The following is a 12,607-nucleotide window of genomic DNA, read 5'->3' on the forward strand; positions in this document are numbered from 1 at the left end:
AAGGCTACTCTACCTTGATTAGAGTCTATTCAGCTATCCAAAAGGATTCTGGCTTTACCAGAACTGCCAAGACTGAAATTCTCAACAAGATAGCCAATATAAGGAAAACTTGGAGGGAGCCCAATTCTTTACCCAGGACTTTACTCATTCAAGAAAGGGAAATGAAAATTCACAAATCACCTCATTGGTTGATGGAATTTAGAGATGATAAAGGAGTCAGAAGATTTTTCAGACTTGAAGACCAACTCAAGATTGCCAGCAATGAAACTCTCAAAGAAATGCAATCTAAGTTGGATGTCAGTGTTGAAGATGAAGCTGAATTCTTCAGACAACTCCAACTCCAATTTGAGGAAAATGACAAAAGGCTAGGAAAGAAAACCAGGGAACAAAGAAGAAAAAGATGATTTGCTCAGACTAAAGGAGTGTCCTTGGAAACACTGTAAATCTTCAATTATCTCCTAGTACATACACTTTTGCAGCATTTTTAAATTTCTACTTAGTTTCAATTCATATATCTGTTAAGTGTTTTGTTATCATCAAGTTAACCCTGAATTTATGCCTACAATTCTTATAGACATAAATAGGGGGAGATTGTTAGGAATGTATGTGCATTAGTTTGATGATATGTTTAACAAAATACTTAAGTAGAAATTTAGTGTCTGTAGCCTCAACGGATAAGACCACTTTGGCTATCCGTTGATGGTGTAGCTTTACTTAGAAATAAGTCTAGTGTTGTAGCATATTTCAGTCTCTGTATTTAAAATGTAATTCTTGGAAGTTGAGAGAAACTATGAGTCATGTTGACTACTAGATGATATGCAGATAGGAAGGCCAATTGTAAATACTTCATGCCTTGTAATTTTGTATAAGTGAAGTGGTATCAACGGATGACTTAAAGACCTTCAACGGATGAGAAGCTAAGCTTCAACGGATGTCTCTAAAGCTTCAACGGATGAAAGCTTCAACGGATAACATCCTTCAACGGATGAGTGCATCAACGGATGAAAGCTTCAACGGATAACATCCTTCAACGGATGAGTGCATCAACGGATGAAAGTTTCAACGGATGTTCTGATGATTAGCCGTTGACAAGAGGTAGTTGTACCTACAGACAGAGGCACATGGGTTGATAGAGACAACTGAAATGTGGTAGCCGAATTTCAGGAACAACAGAAAAAGCAGTCGTTCTTCTCTGGTACAAAGATGCAATAGTCAACAAAGTACTGGAGTGAACAGGAAAAGAAGCAAGTGAAGATCTTATTTTATTACTGTATTTTATATTGTTCTTCACTTGTACACTTGGTAATATATAAACCAAGTAGAAGCTAGTAATCAGATGTGAGATTTTCCAGAGCTGTTTAGAAAAACATTGAGAGAAAATTCATCTAGTTTGTACTAGGATGCAGCTGTGATCAACATTGTTTAATCACAGATTTTCTAATATACCATCTCTGGTGGAACAACAAATCCACCAGAAAAGTTTTTAAGGTCTGTTGTGTTCTTTACATTTGTGCTTGAATATATATCTGTCTGCATTAGCTTAAAGCAATTCACACACTTGTTCTTCTTGAACACACAACTTTCATAAACTGCTCAAAACTTGAAAAAGTTTTGAGATTTACATTCAACCCCCCCTTCTGTAAATCTCATTGTTAGTCCACTAGGAATAACAACCCGCCAATCATTATGATTTCTTTAGCTTAGAACTGCCAGGGGTTGGGTGCGCCTGGAAAAATTCAGTTCCTTCAAGATGTCACCCGGTATGAACAACCAAAGTGCATGTTTTTATGTGAAACCATTACGAGTCGAAGGAAGATGGAGGAGTTATGTGTGAAATTAAAATTTGAAGGCTTGTTAACTGTGGAACCTCAAGGAAGGAGTGGTGGTATTGCTTTATTATGGAAAGACGCGGAGGATGTCAACCTTATGAGTATGTCAAAGAATCACATTGATGTGTCAATAAAAGTTGAAGGTAAGGATCCATGGCGTCTTACAGGTATTTACGGTGAACCTATTCGTGCTCAAAGACATAAAACCTGGGATCTTCTCGGACACCTGGCAAGAGATGCGAATTTACCATGGTACTTGATTGGCGACTTCAATAATGTTACTTCCCAACAAGATAAAAGGGGAGGTCATTCTTATCCAAATTGGCTTGTTGAAGGATTTAATGACTGCCTAAGAGATGCAGAGTTACAAGATCTTGAGATTACAGGACATCAATTCACTTGGGAGAGAGGGAGAAATTCGGACCAGTGGACAGAAATAAGGTTGGATAGAGTTTTGGCCAATGCTGCATGGTTAGATAGATTTCCAATGGTTATAGTGTACAATTTAGAGGGATCCCCGTCTGACCACAGCCCTCTATTGACAATACCAGCAGTAAAGAAAGTGAATAAGAATAATTTTAAGTTCAAGTTCGAAAATGCTTGGTTGACTGAGCCAATGTGTGGCCAAATTGTGAGAGAATCTTGGAAGGAGGAGCCTGGCGATAGCGTGTTGAACAAAATTCGTAATTGTGCTAACAGTTTACAGGGTTGGGGACAGGAAATCACAGGCTGTTTTAATAAGAGAATAAAGGAATGTAAGCGGATTTTGAAGGCGACAAGAAATGGCAGAGACCAGAATTCAAAAACGGAATATATGGAAGCAAAAAAGCAATTATTTTTGGTGTTGGATCAGAAGGAAATTTTTTGGAGACAACGGTCGAAACAGCTTTGGTTACAGGCCGGAGAGAAAAACACTAAATTTTTTCATGCGGCCTGCAACAGTAGACGTCGTACAAACAGAATCCAGAGGTTGAAAAGTGAGGAGGGGCATTGGTTCGATTGGGAGAATGGGTTACATGAGCTGATTAAAAGTTATTACCAGCAATTGTTCACAGCCACTAATACTCAAGAGGGGAATGTTCTTGACTGTATTCCGAAAACAATTTGTGAAGAACAAAATGCGCAGCTGCTTAGTCAAATTACAGATGAGGAAGTTCGACACGCTATTTTTCAAATGCATCCCGATAAAGCCCCGGGGCCAGATGGCATGACCCCGGCTTTCTTTCAGAAACATTGGAATGTTGTTGGCCCAGATATAGTATGGTTGGTTAAGCAGTTTTTTCATACAGGAGAAGTGGTGAAGGAGTTAAATGAAACAAATATAGTCCTCATTCCGAAGAAAAAGAACCCTTCATGCTTATCAGAGCTACGACCAATTGCGTTGTGTAATGTGGTCATGAAAATAATCACAAAAGTTCTTGCCAATCGACTAAAGCTAGTTCTTGATTCAGTTATTTCGAATTCTCAGAGTGCATTCTTACCGGGGAGGCTGACTTCAGACAACATTATGGTCAGCTTTGAGGTGATGCACTATCTAAAGCGAAAGAAATTTGGGAAAGAAGGGTACATGGCTCTGAAACTTGATATGTCTAAAGCATATGATAGAGTTGAATGGACTTTTTTGCGTGGCATTTTGCTGAAGATGGGATTTTCTGATTGGTGGACGCATTTAATAATGCAATGTGTCATGTCAGTTTCATATAATATTGTTCATGGGGAGCAGGTTATTGGTCCTATTTGCCCTAGTCGAGGACTTAAACAAGGAGATCCTTTATCTCCTTATCTATTTATCATTTGTGCGGAGGGGCTATCAGCTCTTATTCATCAATACGAGGAACGAAAGTTGATTCATGGAATTAGAATATGCAATAAAGCTCCAATAGTCTCACACATGTTTTTCGCTGATGATAGTTATGTGTACTGTAAAGCGGATACGAATGAAGCTGACAAGGTGCTGGAACTTTTAAAAGTGTATGAAGACGCGTCGGGGCAGAAAATTAATAAGGAAAAGTCTTCAGTTTTCTTTAGTGGGAATGTTATCCAGTACAACAGAGTTGAAGTAAGTCATAAGCTTGGGATGAAGGAAGCAGATGAGCATAGCACGTACTTGGGACTCCCTAACATCTTAGGTCGAAAGAAATCAGTGGTGCTGGCCTACTTAAAAGATAGAGTTCAAAACAGAATTCAGAGTTGGAGACCGAAGAAATTCTCAAAACCAACGAAGGAAATACTAATCAAAACAGCTGCTCAGTCCTTGCCAGTATTTGCTATGAATGTGTTTTTATTACCCATCGAAATCACCAAAGAAATTGAAAAGATGCTTGCTAATTTTTGGTGGAGTTCGACTGATTCTGGTGGCCGTACGATCAACTGGATGGCCTGGGATCGTATGACTAAACACAAACATTCTGGAGGCTTGGGATTTAGAAGTTTTCGTGACTTTAATCTGGCAATGTTGGGAAAACAATGTTGGAGGCTGATCACGAACCCAAATAGTCTTACAGCTCAAATTTACAAAGCCAGATATTTTAAGGACACGTCGTTCTTGGAAGCCAGCTTGGGTTCTAGTCCGAGCTTCATTTGGAGAAGTCTGTTAGAAGCAAAGAATGTCATCTTAACTGGTTCAAGCTGGAGAGTTGGTACAGGAAATGATATTAATATTATTGGCCATCCATGGTTGGGAAACAAGGAGAATGCATTTGTCACGACAGTATCTCCATCAATTGTCAATCAAAAAGTCAGCTCCTTAATGTGCACAAGAACAAGGAATTGGGATTGGGAAGTGATTGCAGATATCTTCAATAATAGGGATCAGGAAAGTATACAAGCAACTATCATTGAAGAAGAGTTGGATTCTGATATGCTACAATGGGATTGGGATATCACTGGTCAGTACACGGTGAAAAGTGCATATAACTTATTGCAGGTTCAAAAAGGAGCATGGACAGTTCATGACGATGATAGCTCTTGGAAAGCTCTCTGGAAAATTAAAGCTCCCGAGAAGGCTCTAAGTGTGCTATGGCGAGCCTTGACTCATTGTTTACCTACTAAAATGCAGCTTATCCAAAAAAGAGTTCAAGTTGACTCTTTGTGTGAAATTTGTAAGTCTGGTGTTGAAAATACAGCTCATATTTTTCTCCACTGCCCTTTTGCAGCTAGTTGCTGGGAGGTTTTGCAGGTTTCACCAGTGTGGGACTCGACTTGGGAATTTGCGAATTGGTTTGAGCAGTGTTTACTACATGAATCAAAGGAAAACAAAGTCAAGATGATTATGCTCTGCTGGTCTTTATGGCGGTATAGAAATGATGTGGTGTGGAACAAAAAATTTTCGAGGCCAGAGCGTGTAGTTGCAGCTACTTTAGAATATCTCTCACAATGGAAGATAGCCCAAAATAGATTCTATAAGGTCCCTCTCCAACCGTCGATGCCTGGGGATGGGGCAGAAATTTGGGTAAAACCTCAACAGTACACAGTGAAGATTTCAGTAGATGCAGCCACATTCAATGACAGACATGCCACAGGGATGGGAATGGTGGCCAGAGACTATACAGGTGGTCTTGTGAGCGCGAAAACAAAACTTCTGCAGGAGCTTTTGCAACCCAGTATGGCAGAAGCTGTAGCGATCAAAGAAGCTTTGAGCTGGATAAAAGAAATGAAATGGGACAAGACTGTAGTGGAATCTGACTGCCTAGTGGCGATCCAGAGCATTCGAAGTTCAGTCCACATGCGCTTAAGGTTTGGACGCACTATTGAGGATTGCAGGAGGATAATCAAAGGGTTAAACAACATGGAGTTGTATTTCATTAAACGGTCTGCGAATAGGTCGGCACACGAGCTTGCTCGATTGTCACATATGTATCCTGATCGTATATTTGACGGAAGCTCTATTCCGGTCATAGTTAAAGATTGTATTGTGCTTGATTCAGTTGAGAAATAAAACTTCTGCATTTTGGTCAAAAAAAAAAGTAAATTTGAGACCAAGTGATAAGCATACACAGATACACTTGTGGATACGTTCTCTCCGGTTTGTAATTACTTGGGAAATAAGACCGAAACGAAGCTAGAAAGAGAGGGGTGCATATTTCGGTTCAAGATATATGCTTAATTTTATTCTTTTTAATCTTTTCTATTTATATCTCTTTTAGTTTATATTAGAAACTAACCCCTTGCTCCCGAGTTTTAAAAGGGAACAAAAGTAAGTGAAAGTTAAGTAAATTAGTTTCACTTGCCTTCATAATCATGCTCCCGAGTTTTTAAAAGGAGCGAAAATAAGTGTTTATGAATGTAAATTTAACAATTTTTCGCTCCAAAACTTTCACTCCAAAAATGGGATGAAAGTACTTTACCTCCTAAACACTTCCTTCCTTCTCATTAAAAAACTCGGGAGCAAGCACTAAAACTAGGGAGCAATGTAATGAATGCCATTCTTTAATGTCATGTATTTGGTTTCCTCGCCCTCCATTTGCTTTCTTGTTTCTTCATCAATCTTAAAATTGGATAGATCATTAACTTAATCTCGTATCTGGTTCTGATATGCTCTTTGTGTCTTTGGTTGGTTTTGATATTGATGAGGCATTATGTCTTCAAGAAATATTTATTATTAAATTCTAGACATTAATTATTTACTCAACTAGGTACTAGGGGTGTAAACGAGTCAAACTGTTCGTGAGATAATCGAGCTCGGCTCGTAAAAAATTCGAATTCGGCTCGAAATTTCGAGCCGAGCTCGAGCTTTTCGAATTTTTAACCGAGCCAAGCTCGAGTTTCAAATTATTAGGCTCGTAGGGTTCGCGAGCCTTATCGAGCCTCTATTATTTTAATTTTTTTATTATAAATATATTTTTATATAAATATTTAATATTTTTTATATATTATTCATTTTATATCGAGCCGAACTCGAGCCGAACTCTAGCCGAACTCAAGTCGAACCGATCATATTTCGAATTTTTGTTAATATTTAGTGAATTAATTCGAGCTTTCGAGCTGAACTCGAGCCTACCGAACCTTTTACAAGCCGAGCTTCGAACTTGATATTAAAGGTTCGATCGAGCTCGAGCTCGAGCTCGAACTATTTTAATCGAGCTCGAGCCGAGCCTGGCAGTATTCGGCTCGGCTCGGCTCGGCTCGATTACCCCATAGTAGGTACTAACATTCATAGTTATTATTGGTACCTGTCAGTATAAATCTATCAAAGCATCATAATTTGATGTTATTATAGTCTACCCCGCCAGACTTGCTTTTGGTTTTAGTCTGTTTTAAATATTAGGGTAGAAGCTCTGATATTGTCGCCTACAAGGTAGCTTGCATTGGTGGTAAAAGTGCAGGTGAAGATATTAGAAAGTTAGAATCTGGTACTCCAGGAAGAGTTTGTGACATGATCAAGATTCAAGAGGACATCCATAAGGACAAGAGATATTAAGTTATTGATTCTCGTATGTCATTTTATATCTTCTTTTGATTAGTATTAATGTAATATTCATTTATTATATTTAGACTTAGACAGTATAATACCTACCTAAAAGATGTTATCAGTTGGGCTGTTTGATGGTCAATAATATTTTTAATTCCACCAAGATGAGTCCAATGAGATGTTGAGTCGAGGGTTTAAGGATCAGAAAGTCAAACAATAACTCTAACTCTTAGCGCAAAGGCATTTATGATGTTTATAGATATCTTCCACCAGAGCATAAGGTGATCTCTCTCCCTCCTTCACAGACATAAGGACTTATATGTACATATGTGATTTCTGCAACCCTTCCTACTGAGATCTTCTCATAATCGAGAGTTTAATTGGAGTTCTGAATGTGATTTTTAGGTGGTTCTGAATTCTGCAACCCTTCTTAATGAGATCTTGGAGATCACTAGCAAGTTCATGACAGACCCTGGCCGGATTCTTGTGAAACTTGATGAATTGGCCCTGGAAGCAAGTTCTCCTAGGCTTTGCAACAGAAATTAAGCGCATATCTGTCGCAAAATCAATTAACAACAGAAAATATAACTATAACAACAGAAAATATAACTACAAAAATTAAGCGTGTCCTTACATTTTACTACAAAATATGAACTTGTGACGAAATAGTGAACTTATGACCATCCATTTGCTACATACCATTGTAAATTAAGAAATTGCGACAGATTTTTTTATTTTAATTCCATCAAAAGTAACCATGTTACTTGTAGTGAATTCATTGGCATAGATAGGCAATTCGTACCTTTTTTTATAAGTTAGCAATTCTTGAACTAGCTAACTACTTGGATCACCTTTTTTTTTTGCTATGAACACTTCAATATTTTCTACTATGTTGTTTATTATGTACTTAAACTTAAATACTTAGTGCCCGTTTAGGAAATCTTAAAATAAGTAACTTACGACTTAAAATGAATAAGTGAATTATAAGTGAAAAGTAGAAAAATACTTATAAGTTAAATAAGTGTTTGGATAATTTTACTTATAAGTCAGAACTTTTTTTCCTTAAATGAACTAAAATAAATAATTACTTAATATAATTATCTTAATTCTTTAATTTTAAGTTTGGTTAATATTTAAAAATATATATTTTAAAACAAAGGTTAATAAATAAGCGAAAAATCAAAATAAGTCGAGAAAAAGTACGTCATTACTAACATTCAACTTATCAGCTTATAGGTTATAAATTCAACTTATAAGTTGGGTCGACAAACACTCATTGATAAGTTGTTACGGACTTATAAGTAGCGTTTGTTAACAAACAGCCCCTTATACTCTCTTCTAAGTTATTTGTTTTAATTAATAAATAAGTAGAAAATAAATTATAATATAACATAATAAATACAAGAATAATATTCTTCCTTCATAAAACAAATGATAAAGATACTAATTAATATATGATAACATACATTCAGGTGTCATCGTTATCATTATGTTGTATTGTTATTTGTGTAAACTCTATCATTTAGCTGTTAGTATAGCATGTATAAATCATGTAGTTATAGATTGTTAGGAACAATAGTTATCTTGTTAGTATTTGTAAGTCACATGAACTCATATGAACTCATATTGTACTCCTATAAATAGTCTAACTCTATTCTTAATGAAAAATAGCATTTTCTAAATCTTTTCATGGTATAAGAGCCAAGATCAAATTATTTTTTTTCGCCTACCAACCCACGTCAACTCTGCAATTATAACATGGGAAGCCATGATAGCTCAATCCCTAATTCCACTGAACCCTCCAAACCATTCATTCTTGTCAATTTCAGCAATTGCATTAAACTTACACCCCTAAACTATCTCTCATGGAAAACCCAAATTCACTCTATACTTTTTGGTTATGATTTACTCAAGTTTGTTGATGGTACCTACCCAGCTCCCTTTGAAACTCTCACCGTTGATTCCAAAATTTCACCAAATCCAGCCTATCTCACCTGGCACCGTCAAGATAAGCTAATAACAGGAGCCCTTATCGGTACTCTCTCTCCAAATATTGCACCACTTATTGTACAGGCCACGACCTCCCATGAAGCCTGGACCATACTTGCCACCACCTATGCTAACCCCTCTAGAGGTCATCTCCTGCAAGTTAAAGATCGTTTGGAGTCTCTTACCAAAAACACTCAAAGCATAACTGAGTATATGCAAGCCATTAAAGCATGTACAGATCAATTGTCCATTATGGGAAAACCTATGGATACGGAAGATATCATTGCTAAAGTACTCAAAGGTCTTGATTATGATTCATACAAACCCATTATTGATGTTGTTCGAGCTCGCGACACACCCATTACCTTTGAAGCCCTACATGAAAAATTAATCCACCATGAAATTACTTTATAACAAACAGTAACATCTCCCATATTTCCAGCCTCTGTTCATGCTGCTACTTACCGTCCTACTCAGTATCGCAACTATCATCGCCAGCCTCCCTCTACTGGTCTCCTTCCATCACCTACTAGCCCCAACCGTCCTCTAAACCCGTTCAAAGGTAAGTGCCAGTGGTGTCGAACCGTGGGTCATGTTGCTTCACAGTGCGCGGTTTTTAAACAGCTATTTCCTCATATTGTCTTTCCTGGTCCACCCAACTCTAATAATTTTCACAGTGCACCGAGATCCACCCGCAAACCATCATTCAGCTACGTTCCGCAAGCCAATACTGCCGCAGTCACCTCCCCAAACTCTTCTGTGTGGTTAATGGACAGCGGCGCTACCCATCACATCACCAATGATCTTACAAATCTCTTGCTTCATACTCCCTACGACGGTTCTGATGATCTCATCATTGGTGACTGATAAGTGGCATTTTATACCACTTAGAACGTCTTAAAATGGCTTAAATTGGTGTCTTGAAATCAAGTATTTTGTGTATTTGATGCGTTTTTCTAGTGTTTATGCATTTCAGGGTATTAGTTGCATTTCGGGGGAGGAATCATCAAGAATAAGCCTTGGCATGTGTTCACCATTGCGAGAGGAAAGGAATGGGCAGATTACGGCGAAGGAACGGAGCAAAACTGGATTTTTTCCAGTAGAGGCCTGCGCGCCCGCGCAGCAATGCTGAGCGGCCGCGCAGGGTCGGGGAAAAAGATAAATTATTTTAGACTTCTACTTCTGTTTGGCTTCCAACTTCTATGTAATCTGAGTTTTATGGGACTATTATATAGGTAGATTTGAGACGTTTTCACAGAGAGTATTAAGGGGATTATGTTTTAGATTGTGTTTTACGCAAGAAGCGAAGGAGATAAGGAAGAAGACCGATTTAGCACACCGCAACGAAGAGGAAGCATATTTTCTTGTGATTCTTGTTTCGTTGTAACGTTGGATGCTAGTTTTCTTGCTTTGACTTATTTACTCTTGTGACGTACTCTGTTTTAATATAATTAGTTTAGTTATTATTTTCTTGTGTTTGTTTGTCATGATTTCATATGAACCCATGATGGCGATAAGTTCTATTATGGGCTAATCGTGATCATGGGGTTGCAACGGATTTATTATGGAATTCTTTAGTTAATTGTTTAATACTTTAGTGTGTGATGATTGCATGATATCTAGTATTGGTTGTGCGTATTCGTCTTATGTGCGTCGCGAACATATAAGATAGGGTGTTAATCTCTTGTGAAGCGACGGTGGATCTTGAGATTTAGAACTTGCCATGCTAGCATAGGTTCATGTACGTTGTGCATGATTAGTGGGAAACTCTAACAGTTTTATTTGCCTTATGTAATCAAAAAGGAATAACTTGTGCTTAAATCGTTGTGTTGTCAATTTCTGTAGACATATAGGAACTCAACATAATTGATGACTATTCAACTTCTATCTTAATTGTGGATGCTTGGTGGAATGGTATTAGTACAATGAAAGTTGGCTTTTATCAGTTTCGTGTTATTCGATTAATATCATCACTGTCACATGCTAAAGGTAATAACAATGGCTATAGAAGGAAGTAATAATTAAGTTGTAATCTCATGAGTGTTTTATTATTGATAAATTGAAGTGTTAGTTAAGTGGTTAATTAAGTAGTTAATTATAGTTAATATTTAATCAACAATTTTAAGTGTTATTATCTTAACATTGAGAAGTAATCATACATTGGTGAGTAAGTTTAATTAGACAATAATTTAGTCTGAGTCTCTGAGGGAACGAACTAGAAAATATTCTATATTACTTGCGAACGCGTATACTTGCGTGAATATTAGCGCGTGTTTTCGCCCTAACAAGTTTTTGGCGCCGCTGCCGGGGACTCGGCATATTTGTTTAGTTTATGTACTTACCATCATTGGTCATTAGGACTCAGTGATTAGGACGTAGTAGTTACTTATTTTTTCCGGTTGTGTTTCAGGTACTTTAGCAAGCGTTTATGCAAACTCGTTCTCGTGCTCGCAAGAGAACTTTAGATACAGCTGAGGAGACAGACGAAGTTCTTGATATTCCGGAGAAGTTAGATTTTGAGGATTCGGATTCAGGAACTGAGCAGAAAGAACCAGTAAACATGGGAGATCGTATTGTTCAAGCTGATCCAGCTCTTATGGATTTTTCTCGGCCTAAAATTGATGACATTCAGTCAAGCATCCTTCATCCGGCTATTCAAGCTAACACCTTTGAAATCAAGCCGAGCACTATTCAGATGGTGCAGAATTCTGTTTCTTTTGGAGGAGCGGCAACTGAAGACCCCAACATGCACATAAGGAATTTTGTCGAGATCTGCAGCACTTTTAAGTATAATGGCATGACTGATGAGGCTATCAAGTTGAGGCTTTTCCCATTCTCACTAAGGGACAAGGCTAAAGACTGGTTACATTCTGAACCAGCTGGGTCCATCACTACGTGGCAAGATCTTGCGCAAAAGTTTCTGGTGAAGTTTTATCCAATGGCAAAGACTGCTGCTATGAGGAGTGCTCTTACTCAGTTTGCGCAGCAACCTACAGAATCTATGTGCGAGGCTTGGGAACGCTACAAGGAAATGTTGAGAAAATGTCCACATCATGGAATGCCGGATTGGATGGTAATCGCTGGTTTCTATAATGGTTTGGGGGCCCAATCTCGGCCCATGCTCGATGCAGCAGCGGGAGGCGCCTTATGGGCTAAAAGCTATACTGAGGCGTATAATCTTATCGAGACGATGGCTGCAAATGAGCATCAAAACCCAACTCAGAGGATGACGTCAGGCAAGGTAGCAGGTATTCTGGAAGTTGATGCAGCCACCGCTATTGCAGCCCAGCTCCAAGCGCTATCAATGAAGGTTGATTCTCTGGCTACGTATGGAGTTAATCAAATAGCTATGGTTTGTGAGCTTTGTGCAGGTTCTCAT

The 12,607-nt window shown here is 38.1% G+C and overlaps 1 non-coding gene across 1 annotated transcript; it reads right to left on the bottom strand.

Annotated features, from left to right (window-relative positions):
* Nucleotides 1-12,181: 12,181 nt before the first annotated feature.
* On the bottom strand, nt 12,182-12,288 carry LOC141709569 (small nucleolar RNA R71). The gene has a single exon (XR_012570137.1). It is a non-coding gene; the product is annotated as a small nucleolar RNA R71 (small nucleolar RNA).
* Between the last annotated feature and the right edge of the window lie 319 nt (nt 12,289-12,607).

The sequence above is a fragment of the Apium graveolens genome, chromosome 2, assembly GCF_009905375.1.
Source record: "Apium graveolens cultivar Ventura chromosome 2, ASM990537v1, whole genome shotgun sequence".
Taxonomy (NCBI): domain Eukaryota; kingdom Viridiplantae; phylum Streptophyta; class Magnoliopsida; order Apiales; family Apiaceae; genus Apium; species Apium graveolens.